Consider the following 17,736-nt stretch of genomic DNA (forward strand, 5'->3'; position numbering starts at 1 on the left):
AGTGATAGCCTTCACATGCTCTTTCGGATTTTCTTCCGTATGGCTGGGAAGACTTCCCTCTTTTCGGGATGGAATTGATTTAGCAAGTTAACCAATTTGAATCTCCAAATTATGGATGCTAGATGAGTGGGTTTTAATAAGCTGATCGAATTTATTTTCGATCCGTTTAAAACCATCGTCGTGATTACTTATTTTTCCACTGATAGCATCTATAAACTTGTCGATTTTAGAAGATAAAGTGCTAATCGTATCTCTTGCCTGATTTTGATAATTAGTGGTACGATTTTGATTAGCACTTGCATTATTGTTATTGTTATCTTTCCAGTTAAAGTTAGGATGATTCCTCCATCCAGAATTATAAGTATTAGAATAAGGATTGTTAGTTTGGTTTTGCCCTTGGACAAAATTTACCTGTTCGATCTCACTCATATTTTCATAATCCACATCTGTTTGGATTGGATTACCATTGGTATCGCGTGGTGCCATAAACTTATCAATTTTGTGCGATAAAGCAGAAAATTGGGCTTGTAACATTGCGACTGGATCAAGTTCCACTATACCTTTAACTGATGATGAGGCTGAGGATGATGGTTTCGCCACCGGTATATGTCCATGTTCCGCGGGCCACATACTGCTGTTGATTGCCATTTCCTCCAAAAGTTCTCTTGCTTGGGCTGATGTTTTCTTCATAAATAGCCCTCCCGACATAGCATCCAATGAACCTCTAGTTGTAGGATTTAGTCCATTGTAAAATGTTTGCATTAAAAGTTCAGCGGGTAATTGGTGGTGTGGACATAAACGTTGAAGTTCTTTAAAACGTTCCCAAGTCTCATAAAGAGTCTCATTATCATTTTGAGAAAAAGATGTTAACTCTTTTATGACTCTTGCGGTTTTTGCTAAAGGAAAATATTTTGATAAAAATGCTTGGGCTAATTGTTCCCAAGTGGCAAAAGTTGCGGCTGGCATAGAAGTTAACCATTCTTTGGCTCTATCCTTCAAAGTGAAAGGAAAAAGGCGAAGTTTGATTGCTTCTGCAGTCACATCTGTGATTTTAAAAGTGTCACAAATTTCAAGGAAATTTGTTAAATGGGTGTTAGGATTTTCGTTAGGTAACCCGTAAAATGTTACATTATTTTGTAACATATTAAGCAAAGCTGGCTTAATTTCAAATTGGTTTGCGGTGATTCTGGGTCTAACGATACTATTGGTTACACCGGCCACACCTGGCCTAGCGTAATCCATAAGTGTTGGTGGGTCTGCCATTTTACCAGACTCGGTATTTGTCTTTACTGGGGTTTTGTTTTTGTTTTTATTTTTCTTGTCTTTCATATTCTTCCTAATGGTTCTATCAATTTCTGGATCTAGTGGTTTTGGTGGTATGCCTGAACTTCGAGAACTGCGCATGAACTTGAAATCTTGCACGAACCGAAACTACCTTCAAAACAGAATTGGAAAAATAAATATATTAGTAATTGAAAATTATTAAATTACAAAAATTAAAATAAGTATGAATAAACCTAGATTCGAAATAAAACACGAAAAATCTAAAATTTTGTTAAAAATTTTGGCGTTTCCCCGGCAACGGCGCCAAAAACTTGTTGAGCGATTTCCGCAAGTGCACGGTATACGCTTGTAGTAATAAAAGATATCGAACCCACAGGGAACGCTTTTTAACTAAAAACTTATTTAATTCAGTTTTATTTACGTCTTCAGGTTTAACAAAAGAAAATCGTTTAATTGATTGAATTGGTTCGGATAAATTAGGATTAGATAAGAATATTATATTGAATTTAGAGAACAATTCCGTCTTGAGATTTTGATTACAAGATAGATACTTCCATAATTGGAATAAATAGAAGGTATAAAACTTATTTTCATTAAGCGAAAATCAACTATAACTTTGGTAGGATTATGGACATGTAATAATATAGGAATTTATTCAATTAAATGGCTTTGAACCGTAGAAATCTCTCTGGATCGGAGTAGATATCTACCTTAATCAAGTTAGTATTTTATATCCGATAAGCCGCGCTATCGATCATATCATCCGTAAAAACTAATTCTTTCAAGTGTTCAACAAAGTTTCTATATGAATAAGATAGTATAAAACGTTTTAATAAAAACACCAATTTATCACTTTGAAAATCATTTTGTCAGAACAATATCAAAATAACAACAGGAAGAATGTATTGAATAAAATAAATATATCATTAATGAAATGTGAATCTTCACAAGTTAACAGAGAAGTAGAAACATGGATAGCATTGTGATGAAAACTTTGAGATCCGGGTTGTCAATCTTTCCCTCAAACTCCGTAGGCTTGTCAGACCTCTTTGCGCTTCAGCCGTTAGTTCTTCTCGCTGAATCTTCGGAATAGAGACTGGTCAGTCCACTACCAGAATGAAAACTTGTCTCTGATCTACCTTTTAAACTAAACTAATATTACTGTGTTTATAACTAATCTAATAACAACTTGTGTACAACAAGTTTGTTTACATAGAAATGAAATCTAACTTTTTGACTCTTTTCTGAATCAGAAATTCAACATAATAACTCTATGATTTCTCTAACTTTTCTAACTTAACCAACAACATTGATTTTTGAAATGGATCACTTATTTATAGTTGTTGAAGGGTTGTAAATGAAGGGTTATGTCCACTGGTGAAGGGTCGCTTTTATCCAAACGAACAGACGCGTTTCTCGGATTAAAACATGTGAAAACTGTGCAGAATTCTTTGTTGTCTCATATGAGATTCTGAAAATCTCAGTCGCGACAGGGGGTGCAGGGGCGAGTTGAAGACTTCGTTTTTTTTTCGGAGTTCGGCTTTCATATGTCGCGACTGAGATTTTGAAAATCTCAGTCACGACAGGGACTTTTCTCCCCGTCTCTCGACTGCTTCTTGTCCTCCTTGAGCGTTCTTCTGACTGATACGTATTCTTGGTACGTTTTTTAGGTTTTTCCTCCATTTTAGCTCCGTTTTAGCTCCTATTTGGATTTAACCAAATAATTAAGTACCTTACATCAAAGAAGTAAATAAAGACGTAAAAGTATTCCAAATGAATATAATTAGCACGATTTCAATGTAAATTTAACGTATTTATATATGATATTTTAGGTATATTTTGGGCTTAACAGGAACTTTGATGGAATGCCGGGATCAACGAACAAGCTCTCAAGGTGGAAGAGAATTGCTATATAAAGCCTAAAAACAAAATCTAAAATTACAATAGCAAGAACTTAATCTATCTCAAGAGTTTCTTTCTATGCCAAAGAGAAGGTGTGAAATGAGTGCTAGTCACTCCTATTTATACACATCAAGCTAGGGTAGATTTGTAATTTCACAAAGTACAAGCATGGAGCAACATTATTTTGTGCAGAAATCCCATAATACGCCTCGCGTAGGGTGTGGAACGCCCCGCGTGTTTGCCCATTCCATCAGAAATCTCCTGCATGTGGACCAATTCCAGATCTTGTTGTCTCAAACACGCCCCGCGTAGTCTGGGATGCGCCTCGCGTGTTTGAGTTTCTGAGTTTTTATTGCTTGAATTGGATCTTATACGCCGTGCGTAGCTAAAACACGCCCCACGTATGGATAGTTGACTTAGGGAGACCGTGCAGTCTGACTTTTAGGATTAGGTTAATCATTTCTGATGCATGTTCCACGCCCCGCGTATGGTGGTACACGCCTCGCATGTTGATGACTAGATCCCACGTGGTGCCTGTGGATAAGTCAATTATTTCTGATCCAATGTTTCACGCCTTGCGTGAGGAGTGATGCGCCTCGCGTGTATGGGTGGATTTTCACTTCTTGCTCGTACCTGAAATACAATTCTCGGGAGCCGAGTTAGCTTGACATTTTATTTCCTAAATTAATCAAAAACAAGGAAAATTAACCGAAAGTGCGGAATTTATTTTTATTTCGTTATTTTATTAAAACACTCTATTTTTGCAATTAAACTTATTTATTTCTTCTAAAATTAACCCGTAAATCACGCTAAAAGATAGGGGTAAAATACCCCTATCAAACCTCCTCGGACTTTAAAGTTTTACTTGTCCTCAAGTAAAAGAAATCGAAAGACAAGGGATTGAGATTATTAAGAAACAAACCGTCGGTTGGTTTTACCAAGTGCGTGATTTCAAAGTTAAAGTTTTATGCAAAGTTTTCGGTAAACACCTACGCAAACAATCGAGTGACCAAAACTTATTTGAAACCTCCATGATCAAAATTAATAGGCAATATTAACGGGGGTTGATTATCTTTTGAGGACCCGATAGTACCTCACCAAGGGATTTCACTCTTACGCTCAAACTTTGGTGGGTCGGTGTTTTAGGACTCTTCTTTGCACTTACCCGAGATCACTTTGAGTTTGTATTTTCATCCGGGTTTTTTCTCCTATGTTATGGTTTAGACAATATTAAAAATGAACCCGGAGGGGGGTTGTAATGTGGGTGGCTTTTTAGTGGTTAATTTTTGAAAACTCGAGTTTAAATATCATTTTGATGATTGCACCGTATTTTATTTTGGCCTTGGTAAGTTTGTAAAATATAACTCGAAATTGCTCGGGTGGAGCTTGAGAATGCCTTTTTGCCCTTTATTGTCTTTTCTTTTTCTTTTTGTTTTGAGAGCGGCACAAAAACGATTTCGAAAGTTTAAGGTGCTTATTTATCAAGGCCTTGGCTTATTTTGGGTGTGAATTGATTTTGTTGGTATTTAAACAAGAGAAAAAAAAGGGTTAATTGTTAAAAGGGTATTAACAAGAAAAGTTGGTTAGTAAGCTCAAGGGGGTTTCCTAGAGGTTGATAAAAACGAGAAAAATAAATCAAGAAAAGAATTAAACTAGGTGGGCTCGTTTAATCATCTATTGCCATTTTAACCAAAATAGGTGTACTTAACCCGGTATTAGATGCAAACTCTATGAGTCGAGTGAAGTCAAAGCTCTCGAAGAATTGTGAAAGAAATAGAGTTCTCGTATGAACTCTTTTAGGCTCAAAATTACCTCACAAAATTTCGGGTTTAAATTGTGTACTATCGAGTCTTCGCTAATCTTTCAAACATCCCGTTTTTATTGCCTTTTTAAATTTCATTATGGAGATGACACGTGGGTTAGGACTCAATGCTTTCAGTTAGTATAAACCTAGGCTTTGCATAAATTCTAGAACTTCAAAATTAAGACTAAAATTTCTCACTAAAACCGATCCTTTGTGTTCCGACGGTATTTACCTTTAACGACAAATAACGGAACTTTAGCTAATTCCCGAGGGAGGGTAGTGTGTCGGAAAAATTAAAGAATCAATGAATTAGTTTAATTATTTTGTTGTTTATTTTATATTTTTTTTTTGTTAGTGCAAAACAAACGATGAGTGCGGGGTTGCACGACCCTCCGCGTTATTAAAATGACGTCTATTCCAAGGACGTCGCAAAAGAAGAGAAAAACAAAAACAAAAATAGAAATGAAATTAAAATTAGACCCTTTAAGGTTTGGTCCTACGCGAGGCGTGCCCAATGGGGCGCCCCGCGTAGGAGGTGCGGTTTGAGCTCTTTTTGGGTAGAGACTCAAATACGTGGGGCGCAGTAAGAGGGGCGCCCCGCATGTTTGAGTTTCTGGGCTTTTTATGCCTAAAAATGAAGAGCACGCGGAGCGTACCAGGGGTACGCCCTGCGTGAATGTTATTAATGGTGCACAAAATAGAGAGATATGAACACAAAAAAGAACGGAACATAAAGGTAAATTAGATATATATTAAAACAGAAAAGAAAGTACAAGGAAAAGATAAAAGGGCAATAAAAATAAGAAAAGTCATACTTAAAACAAAACAAACTAAAATAAACACGAAAAAGAAAATACAAAACAAAGGAGAACATAAAAAATGAACACTATGGTTGAGGCGGAGGGGGGTTTCCGTGGATGTTGAAGTGGGCATAGAAGGTGTTGGTGAAGGCTTCGAAGCTGGCCCTATCCGCTTGCCTTTGGGCCTCGGAGGCATCGAGGCGAGCGTCGAGGGAATCGAAGCGGGAGTCGAAGTGGGCCCGATCACGACGTTGGTTGCCCTCCAAAATATCCAACCGGGCATAAAGAGCGTTGAAGTCGTGGACGGGTGGAGGACTAAAATTGAGGCACATGCTCGAGTCCGAGTCTCCTTCCTCATTGGAGTTGGCCGCCCCCGAAGTTTCACCCGGGCCGGAGGTTGAACGCTTAAGAGACTTAAAGGCGTTCTTTTCCACGGGCCGAGGCAAAAGGCTGGGAAGACGATCAAGGGCAGCCTCGCCGAGAATGGTGAGGGCAAAATAGTGACGAGGTGGCCAAACCCGAGCTTGGCCCGCTTTCGGATGGGCGTGGAGTGGAGGTGGACGGCCACATGGTAGGAGAGGTCATAAGTGAGCCCGTTGGCACAACAGTAGAGGGCCAATAGTTCATGCTTGTTGACCTTAGTGGACTCGGACTTCCCCGAGAAGTAGAATGAGATGAAGCGGTGGAGAAGTTGGAGGATAGGGTCGCGGATGCAAGCCGGACGGAGGTTGGAGATGTCATAGTCTTCGGACCCGGTGATGGAGGTCCAAAAGTCTCGGGCGGAGACACCATCGGGCCAATGGGAGATGCCTGCCTCCGCTTGGTGAGTGAAGTGGTTGCGGAGCCATTGAGTGTCAATTGAGAAGGGGCGGTTGTGAAGGCGGAAGTTGAAGAGGGCGGCTCCGGGGATGTTGTTAGAGTTGAGGGTGGTGTAGAACTCCACCATTAGTGACGGGTACACCCGCCGATGCGTAGAATAGATATCGTACCAACCGAGGGCGCGGAGGCGAGCTTCGAAGGGATCGCCAAGATTATGATGATCAAGCACGCTATCCGAGATGTACGGGAGCTCCTTGACCGTGGCCGCGCAAAGATCTTCGTACTTTTGGGCCTCCTCCTCGGTTAGGAGATGAAAAGGAGCCCGGTATTGGCGGGTGAGTGGAGGAGTTCCTCCCGTTCGGGTGAGGGTGGTCGTTCATTTTGGTTATGGGCGGAACGGGAGGAACGGGCCCGAGTGGACCATGGGGGACGCATGTCGGCGGTTTGTTTTCGCCTAACCATGGTGGTAGTGGGTAGTGGATGATTTAGAATGAGTAGAAGAAGAGTTGGGGAAGTAGGAGTAAGTTGTGGGGAAGAGAAAGAAGGAGAAGTGGGAGTATTTATAGGAGAGGAATGGGAATCCAAATAAAACTCGGATTCCCAGGGGGTACGCGAGGCGTGAAGGGGCCACGCCACGCGTATCCCACCTCCTGACCGTTATTATTCACAAAAGGGGTAAGGTACGCGAGGCGTGAAAGGGAGCACGGCTCGCGTATTACACATCCTGCCCCTTTTTAATGGAAAAAAGGAAAAGGACGCGGGGCGTATATAGGGATACGTCCCGCGTAAAAGGCAGAAGTTGAAGAATTTTTTTCGGTTTTGAGTGGTTTTTGATTTTTAATTTGGTGGTTTATGGTTTATTAATGAGTATTTAATGATTTTTATGATTTTTAAGTTTATTTAAGAAGGTGGTTTAGATAGAATTAATGTGGAGGGAAGGTGAAAGGATTTGAATTTGAAAGGAGGTGATGTGATTGGAGAGAAGAAGAGGTGGAGTGTGGAAGTGGGAAAGATATATGGGGAAGTGGGAAGAGTAATTGAAGAATGGAGAAGAAAAAGCTGCCATAGGGAGTTGTGATTCACAACTCCCCGAGGATACGCGAGGCGTGCCCTAGGGCACGTCCCGCGTGTCCTCCCACGTGGCATTTATTCGAAATGGGGGTTAATTGCCACAGGTTACGCGAGGCGTGGTAGGAGGGGCGTCCCGCGTAACGTGTCTTTTATTGAGAGAAATGGGTCAGAAATGCAAATGCACGGGGCGTAATGGGTTGTACGTCCCGCGTGTTTAAGAATTTTTTGGATTATCAATGGGATTTGTTTTTCTTTTAATTTATGAAAAATGATAAAAAAATAAAAATAAAAAATGAAAATAAAATGAAAATAAAAGCAAAAAAATAAAAATAGAAATAAAAGTAAAAATAAAATTTAAAAATTTAAAAATAACAATGACTCAAAGAGGAAAAACTAAAACCACATAAAAGAGTAAATAAATAAAAACAAGTTTATGATACATATAAACAAGAGGTTCGAGAAATTCAAACCGATGCTACGTTTAGAGTCGAAGTAGCTCGACTTTCTCGTGCGGCGGCTCAATGCAAGCTGTCCGAGTTGGAACTTGACGGGTCCGAACTTCCACTATTCAGGAGCGTTATCGCCTTTCTGGACTCCCGATTTTTACCCCGCGGATTTTGTTCGGTGTTCGCCGGGAGGGTTCCGAGCGGCCTTTCTTGTTGCTGACGATTCAGATGGGCTACTTGGCGGCTAAGGTCCTTGCAAAACACCTCACTATCGGCCAAACGAGTTAAGATATCCTTTAACAAGGACGTTACGGACTGGCCGTGCACATTATCGGGGGGTTGTGTGTTCCGATTACCGGGCATCGCTTGTGATTGCCCTAACCCATTTTCCCGATATTCTTGATCAAAGCCGGATGGGGGCCTCAACACATTATTATTATTGCCATATGACAAGTTCGGGTGTTGGTACCGAGGCCGCCAACCGTTGTTATTATTATTGTGGTGGTGATAGGAGTTCGGGTTAGGATTATACCTTGGATTGCCTCCTATATAACTTACATTCTCGGTGTCACCGGCGAAAGGGCTACCGGCTTGGAAATTGAGTCCGTCATGGTCTCCACCACAGTGATTGCACATCAGGACCTGTGCACTTTTGTTGAGGCTCAACTGGGCTATTAACGCGTCAAGTTTCTTATTCATCTCCGCCATGGAACTTTTCGGAGCCTCTTTCTCCACAGCGAACGTTTGGTGTCGCGACGGTCCGGCAAGCCGATCCTCTTGCCATTGCACGCTTTTTCTCGCGAGCTCCTGAATGAGCTCGTAGGCCTCACTTGCTGACTTCCGAAATAGATCCCCACCTGCAGCGAAATCAACGGTCGTACGATTAGTGGGGGTTAAACTGTGGTAAAAGGTACTTACCAAGTCGTGCTTTGGGATGTCATGGTGGGGGCAGTTTCGGAGCAACTTCCGGAACCTAGCCCAAGCTGCATGAAGGGCCTCGCATTCCAGTTGCCTAAAAGATGTGATATCAGTCCGTAACTTGACCGTTTTGGACGGTGGGAAATAGTAGGAAAGGAACTCCTTCTCGAGCTCCTCCCATGATGTGATGGATCCCGCCTCCAACGAGTGTAGCCACTCCAACGCCTGTCCTGTTAAAGAAAAAGGAAACAACTTTAGTCTCATAGCCTCAACGGGAACACCATTTTACCGAGAGGTGTCGGCACACATAATGAATTTATCGAGATGTTCGTTAGGGTTCTCATGGAGTTCCCCTCCAAATTGACCGTATTGTTGTATCAGCTGGATCATGTCGGTCTTTATCTCGTACGTGTTGGCCAGTATCGTGGGGGCGACAATTCTGTTACGGTTTTGGGGACGATGCGGAGCAAGGATCTCCATCATCGAACGTGTGTCGTTGCCCCCGCGGATGTTGTTCACGTGCGGCATTTGGTTTCCTTCGGGCTGGTTGACCTCGGCGTTGGGTCTGCCATTTTTCTCTCCGAATCCTACAAAGAGTACGTTCAATTTCGAGATCAATAGGAACGAGAGAATCACTCCGAGATCGGGTGTGCATAAAAAGAATGAAATATAATACAATATCAACAAGAAAGAATGATGTTAGTAAAAGTATATATAAACAATTTATACAAAAAGAATGCTTAAAATAACAATAAAACGTTTTTGTCTAATATTGCAAGATATTATAAATCCCCGGCAACGGCGCCAAAAACATGATAGGCTTAGCTTCGTCTAGCGTAGTGTTTTCTACGACAAAATGTATGTTACGATAAGTACGCTACGACTATGGATGAGATCTTTCTAAATGCTCTATATTTACTATATGTCACTACTTAGGGGCAAGTGTACCCCGTCGTATCAAGTAATAATCCGGTTAAGACCGGGTATCGAATCCGCGGGATTTATAACTGCAAGTATTAAACGACTCGGTTTTATACGTTATTTAAGCGGTGAATACTTTGAGTTTGATGTGGGAACCAACTACAAACTACTCCTAACTACGGGTGAGGTGAATTTATATAACAAAAATCTATGAAATGATGTGGGTGCGATAAGTTATAAATATGACAAATAACGACTCCTAATGCATATACGGTTGATGTTTTGCACTTGCAAAGATGACTACGTGTAGTGTAACCGACCCATGAAGTACTTAGACTACGTGGTTCCTAGTCAAGGCGTGTCTAATGCTTGGGACCAGAAATTAGGGCCCGTAAGTTCCGTGGTTTGTCAATTCCTACGGTTTCCGGTTTGTCACTTCCGGTAAGGCAACACCTATATGAATCCCTAAAGATAGCCCGAATGGCATTGGAAATCGCGTTCTCCTACACAATAATCAATTATGAATATCAAAACAAGTAACAAACATCAACACATATATAGAAAAGAAGATTATGAATCATAAATTATAAATATGGAGGATGTAAATGGGAATTACAACCAAGCCTAGTACATAGGATGAGTACAAGCTAATTAGCAAGTGTAAAGGGAAGAATCCACCCTCGGAACTAGCTAACCGGACTCAAAGCCGTCTCTTAGGACTTGGAGGTGGAGCTTTCGAGCTTGGTGGACGGAGATGGAACGGAACTTTGATGGAATGCCGGGATCAACGAACAAGCTCTCCAGGTGGAAGAGAATTGCTATATAAAGCCTAAAAACAAAATCTAAAATTACAATAGCAAGAACTTAATCTATCTCAAGAGTTTCTTTCTATGCCAAAGAGAAGGTGGGAAATGAGTGCTAGTCACTCCTATTTATACACATCAAGCTAGGGTAGATTTGTAATTTCACAAAGTACAAGCATGGAGGAACATTATTTTGTGCAGAAATCCCATAATACGCCTCGCGTAGGGTGTGGAACGCCCCGCGTGTTTTCCCATTCCGTCAGAAATCTCCTGCATGTGGACCAATTCCAGGTCTTGTTGTCTCAAACACGCCCCGCGTAGTCTGGGATGCGCCTCGCGTGTTTGAGTTTCTGAGTTTTTATTGCTTGAATTGGGTCTTATACGCCGTGCGTAGCTAAAACACGCCCCGCGTATGGATAGTTGACTCAGGGAGACTGTGCAGTCTGACTTTCAGGATTAGGTTAATCATTTCTGATGCATGTTCCACGCCCCGCGTATGGTGGTACACGCCTCGCGTGTTGATGACTAGATCCCACGTGGTGCCTGTGGATAAGTCAATTATTTCTGATCCAATGTTTCACGCCTCGCGTGAGGAGTGATGCGCCTCGCGTGTATGGGTGGATTTTCACTTCTTGCTCGTACCTGAAATACAATTCTCGGGAGCCGAGTTAGCTTGACATTTTATTTCCTAAATTAATCAAAAACAAGGAAAATTAACCGAAAGTGCGGAATTTATTTTTATTTCGTTATTTTATTAAAACACTCTATTTTTGCAATTAAACTTATTTATTTCTTCTAAAATTAACCCGTAAATCACGCTAAAAGATAGGGGTAAAATACCCCTATCAAGCTTCCAACTCAACACTCTGATTACTCAGTGTCAGCTTATACAATTTATATCCTGAGTAATTTAAGCAAGCAACACATACATATATATTTTGAGAGAAAGGGTTGGAGATTACTCAGCAGTCTTATCCTGGTTCGGCCTCACCACCTACTTCGAGTCCCCAGAATCCTTCCAGGCCTTTTCAATCCACTACTGAGCTCTTTAAAGGTAGAGCACAAACCGTTTACAAAGCAATTGAGTATGCAAGAGTACCGTCCTCTATTCATCTACTCAACCCTACTGAGCGCTATAACCGAACACTCAGATTTTCTCTACTGCTAAGTACTAAAACCGAGTACTCAGCACCACTTTCTCAATCGTTACAATTGATACAAATTTGTTCTTTCTAGATGAAGAACACTTTAGATGAAGACAAATTCACTCTAGACTTTTACACAGAGATTGGATTTGGGTGTAAGTATTTGCTTTTCTGTTTGTATATGCTTGTATGTATTGTTTTTCTTTTTGTACATCGGCAAAGGATCCAAATGATGAACTTGTCCTTTTATAGTAGAATCTGATGCTTCAATCATTTGGATTCGGACATATCCGTTGAATTCAAATGGTCTTCTTGCGTAATTCATTGGCCAGCATACAGATTTGCAGGCCAATCCTGTCGTCTGAAATTAGCAAGCGTCAGGCTTGTCTTCTTCCGCCAGATTCGTCTTCTAGCGCCAGTTTCGTGTTTTAGCCAAATGCCAGTTGACCCATGTATCTCAAAAAGGTCTATTGGGGTAATTTCCAAGGCTTCTGAATTGGCGCAAATCTTTGTCAGATTTTGTCTTTTAGTTAACGGATCATTGACGCTGTCCTGGTGAACACTCAGCTTGATTTAATAGACGTTGCCTTCGATCTTTATCTTTGGCGAGGCTGAGTTACATTCTACTCAGCTTCTTTGGGCAGCTTCATCTTCAAGCGTTTGTTCTGAAGAAGACTTTTCTTCTATTATGCTGAGTTGTGTTCTACTCAACTTCTTTGGCTCATGCTGACTTCGTTCTGTCTTACTTTTTATTTCTGTTCTCATTTATAATTATACTCAACATTGAACAAACACATTAGTACAATTAAAACAAAGCACTTAAATTTAATTATCTTAATCATGGGATTAACTTAAATAATTTTGTCAAATCAAAATCATGTGGAAAGGTGTTTCAACAGAGTGTTCGACAGGACATCACCAATGATCCGTTAACTAGAAGACAAAGCCCGACAAAGGTCTGCACCAATTCAGAAGCCTCGGAATTGCGCCAAGAGACCTTTTCGAGACGCATGGATCAACTGGCATGTTGCAAGAAGACAAACCTGGCGCTAGAAGATGAAACCTAGCGCAAGAAGACGAAACTGGCAAGCCTGGAAACTGCTAATTTTAGACAACAGGATTGGCCTGCAAATCTGTATGCTGACCAATGAATGACGCAAGAAGACCGTTTGAATTCAACGGATATGTCCAAATTCAAAATTGAAGCATCAGATTCTACTATAAAAAGGACAAGTTCATCACTTGGATCCTAGGTTGATTCACAAAAAGAAAAAGCAAGTACAGACAGAAAATAAAATCATCACAAGAGTGAAAATCCAAAAAGAGAAGCTCTCTGATTAGAAAAAGCAATTTCTTACACCCAAATCCAATCTCTGTGTAAAAGTCTAGAGTGAATTTGTATTCATCTAAAGTGTTCTTCATCTAAAAAGAACAAATTTGTATCAATTGTAAAGATTGAGAGAGTTGTGCTGAGTACTCGGTCTTAGTACTCAGCGGTAGAGAAAATCTGAGTGTTCAGTTATAGCGCTCAGTAGGATTGAGTAGACGAATAGAGGACGGTACTCTTGCATACTCAATTGCTTTGTAAACGGTTTATGCTCTACTGTTAAAGAGCTCAGTAGTGGATTGAAAAAGCCCGGAAGGATTCTAGGGACTGGACGTAGGCGGTGAGGCCGAACCAGGATAAGACTGCTGAGTAATCTCTAACCCTTCTCTTGATATATATATATGTATGTGTTGCTTGCATAAATTACTCAGTATATAATTTGTATAAGCCGACGCTGAGTAATCAAAGTGCCGAGTTGGAAGCTGACCTTAAGTGTTATTTCCCAACTCACAAGTGAAACAGTTCTAGTCAGCCTCTCACTAAAGCTGTCTTGCATCGCACTCAGCCTTGCTGACCTAAGCTGAGTGAAGTTTTTTTTTAAAGAACTAAATTAAGTCAGCATAATTAAGCGAAAAAGTTACATTAGTTCCTAATCCCCCCCCCCCCCTTGGAACTAATCCTATTACATTACACGGGACCAACAAGTGGTATCAGAGCTCAGTAGCTCACTACTCAAAGATAAAACTATCTTGAGCTGATCCTTGTAAATGGATGAGAACAGCTCTCGTTTCCTTCCAGGAAATTGATAGGGGTCAAAAACCCCTATCTTTGGGTACGGTTTTAGGACGGTTTTTAGCGTTATTTCATGAATAAGCGAGCAATTCTCGCATTTATATGCTTTTGTGTGAGTTAGTTAGAAATTGGAAATGTTTTATTTACTTTTCGTTGTTTAGGCTCGTTTTCTGGTTATTTTAGGCAAATATGGCCAAAATAGCATGTATGTTAAATTTCTATTATCTTTTATAGCTAATTGATCCGCCAAAAGTCGCACCAAACGGAGTGTTTGCTCAAAATGAGCGATTGGCGGGTCAATTTAGCCCTGGGACTAATGCTATTTGGAGTTTTTGTGCATGTGCAGGAATAAGTTCGGGCGAAAATTACATTTTGGGACATCCAGCGACCGTGCAAAGGCGTGCTGGGCAAAACCACTCGTCGAACTGGCCTTCGTAGGCCAGCTCGCCGAGCAGGCCATCAGGGGCCTACTCGGCCAAGCTGGAGGCCAGCTCGCGGTGAGCTGGCCTGCAAGAGCCAGCTCGCCGAGCTGGCTCACCCAGCTCGGCGAGCTAACCTGCGGGAATCAGTCAAAAGACTGATTCCCGGCCCCACGAAGTCACGATCGGCCCCACGTCTTCCCACCTGCAAAAGGACACGAATTAGGTCAGAAAAAGGGCCCGAACCGCGTCTATAAATAAGAATTTCCAATTGTAAATTAGATATCTTTTATCTTTGTAAAAACCTAAGCTTCCACCTTGAGAAATCCTCTCCACCTCCTCCGTCTCCTTCAACCTCTATTGAAGACAGCTCCGAAGCTCCGTTCACCGAGGATTGCTCAAGTTCCATCCTTAAGTCATAGGAAGACGCCTGCATTGGTAGACAGGTTCCCTAAAAGGGATTTTTCTTCTTTTATATTCTGTCTAGCCTCTGATCCATGTTATGAATCCTAGGCTTATTGTATCTTCGTGACAATACTTTTCATCTTTGATATATATTATAGTTTTGTTTATTCAATTGCTTTATTGCTTTAATCTTTGTCTTACGCTTTGTCTGATTGGTTTAACTCATTCGATAATCCCAAAATTAAGTTGGCACATATTGCGAGCTGAATCTGACCTAGTCAGTGCCTATAGGATTGACGACCCTATAGAAGATTAAGCCCAAATTGCTGAGCCTTAGAGCTAGTTTCGGCCTTACAAGAGAATCACGAACTAGGGACCTCAGGAGGATAGGTAGGGTTAATCGCCTCAGACACAAGTGACTTAGATTAGGTTTTAATTCCGTTGTCTAAACAATCTATTCTCATTATTATCGTATCACCTCATGTCCCTTCGGGTAATTACATTGGTAAAAGATCACCTAGGAGTAGTTTAACTTAGTTAGGAGTAGAATAACTTAATTAGGATTAGAATAACTTAGGTAGGAGTGGAGTAATTCAACTAGGAGTAGATTAACTTAAACAAACAAACTCAAAACCCACACAGCCTAGATAACACCTGAGACCAAGTAGCTCGATACTTGTAGTAAATAAATCCTATGGATTCGATACCTGGACTTGTCCAGATTTTATTACTTGATAACGACGGGCTACACTTATCCCTTAGTGAGCCTTCTTAACGGGAGGCGCGTCAAGTTTTTAGCGCCGTTGCCGGGGATTTATTTCTTCTGCAATATCGAACCAAAGGTTGATTTGTTAGTTTAGGCATTCTTTTGTGAATATCCTTTGTTTATATCGTTTATACCTGTTTATATATAATTCTTTATAACTTCTATACTTGTTCATATCTTTTGTATTTGTTCATAACTATATACTTTTACTTATCAACTTTTGTGCTAGAACTTCACTTTTTCTCAGCATTCTCTGATTAATGAATTGGCAAGAAAGAGTCGAGTGGCAAGCTCAAAAGTTTACTATCCCATCAAGACAATACATCCATGCCCTGGAGAATGAGGCTCCCAATCCCTCCATGGTCGAGTTAAATAAGAAAATGGATATCTTGATGGCGAAACTGAGCCTCAACACCAATGAAAGTGTAAGTTTTGTGGGTAATCACCAAAGGTATAATTCTAACCCCAATTCTTACAGCTTTTATGGTAGTGATTGGAGGAGACCTCAACACTCAAATCTGTCCTATGGGAACCCTAACATGTTGAGGCCTCCAAATAGGTTTGTTAATGAGCACAGGGAAAACGAATTGGGAATGTTCCCTTACGAACAAGCAAGCCAAGTTCCTCCACAACCCTCTAGCTCACAAGATGAGTTGTTGTCCCTTTTGAAAGGAATATCAGCCCGACTTACAATCAATGAGGAGGTTTGCAAGGACTTGAGCAACCAATTGGCTCAAATAAACCATGAGATGCAAGAGCAATCCCGAGATGCTCTCCCAGGCATAAAGGAAAGCATAGAAATCCCACAAAGGGAATCAGCGCAAGCCATCTCCTTAAGGAACGATAAAAAGGTAGAACCAAGCCCACTGTCACATGCATCACTCAAGGTAAGTGAGGAACCGGAAGCGGTAAGCAACCCCGGTTCAAAACCTAAAATCCTAAATCATGTGATAGAAATAAATGATCAAATCGAAGCTTGTGTATATCAACTACCTTTTCCTCAAAAGTTAGAAAAGGTTGGATTTACTCCTTGTTCAGAAGTTTTCATTCTCTTCGACCTACCAAGAGAATCCAAAAGGGAGCAAACCACACGTTTTCATAATCTGTTTAAATTTGGCCTCTTGTTTTTATTTAACTCATTTGAGGCTCCTAATCCGTTTTGTAGGTACGGATTATTTGTTAAGGAATTCGAGTTCCTAACGCGGATAGAAGCTTATACTTAGGAAGGAACTCTATGTCGAGCTAACCGACTATAAAAGTAGCGCTTCTTGGGAGGCAACCCAAGTTTGAATACAACTTTTCAGGTTTTTACTTTTTAATAAATTTTATAGATATACTTTTAGGTTGGTTTAGTTCTTTTATGTTTTTATTTTCAGTGCTCGGGTTAAAAAAAAGGGCGTAATTTTGCCCCGGACGGCCCAGCTCGGGCGAGCTGGGCACTGCCGCCCAGCCCGTTGGGCACCCCAGCTCGGGCGAGCTGAGCACTGCCGCCCAGCTCGCCGAGCTGCTCGGCCGAGATAAGCAACAGTTCGAGATTTTTTTTTTCCCGAACGGAGCTGAAAAAAAATAAAATGAATAAAAAAAAAATTTGGCACCTCAAATCATCAAGTTTTTGGCGATTGCGATAAAATCAGTAAGTTGTCTTCTCCACCCTAACTTTTTGCACATGCGCTTGATGGTTTTAGATGCAATGTTGGAACTTATTGCATATTTTAAGTGTGAGGAGGAGGGGTAGACAAATTTACAAAAATTTGTATAATTTTTAAATTTTTGTGGCGTCGTGTCTAGTTTAGTTTAAACGCTTTCGGGTTTTATTTATGTTTTTGCATGTTTAGGACCTAAAACCGTGAACCTCCTTCGAATCTAAACTTCGTTATTTGTCCTTGAGGGCTGAGAACCGAATCTAAGATTGCATGACAACTAGTTTAGGTGTAGGACACAATCCTTGTATCTGTAAAAGCATGAGCTAAAGTTTGCATTTAGACCATACTTTTGAAGAAATGCTAAAATCATTACTTAGGTAGATAACTTAAGAATTGAAGGCATGTGATATTAAACTTGAGTTTGGGGAGAACTAGTAAGCACAAAATTGAAACCCAAGAACTGTGAGTTGA

The 17,736-nt window shown here is 40.8% G+C and overlaps 1 non-coding gene across 1 annotated transcript; it reads left to right on the forward strand.

Moving 5' to 3' along the window:
* Positions 1–778: 778 nt before the first annotated feature.
* LOC136221244 (small nucleolar RNA R71) lies at positions 779–885 on the forward strand. Its single transcript, XR_010685021.1, has one exon. It is a non-coding gene; the product is annotated as a small nucleolar RNA R71 (small nucleolar RNA).
* The last annotated feature ends 16,851 nt before the right edge of the window (positions 886–17,736 follow it).

This window comes from Euphorbia lathyris, chromosome 2 (assembly GCF_963576675.1).
Source record: "Euphorbia lathyris chromosome 2, ddEupLath1.1, whole genome shotgun sequence".
NCBI lineage: Eukaryota > Viridiplantae > Streptophyta > Magnoliopsida > Malpighiales > Euphorbiaceae > Euphorbia > Euphorbia lathyris.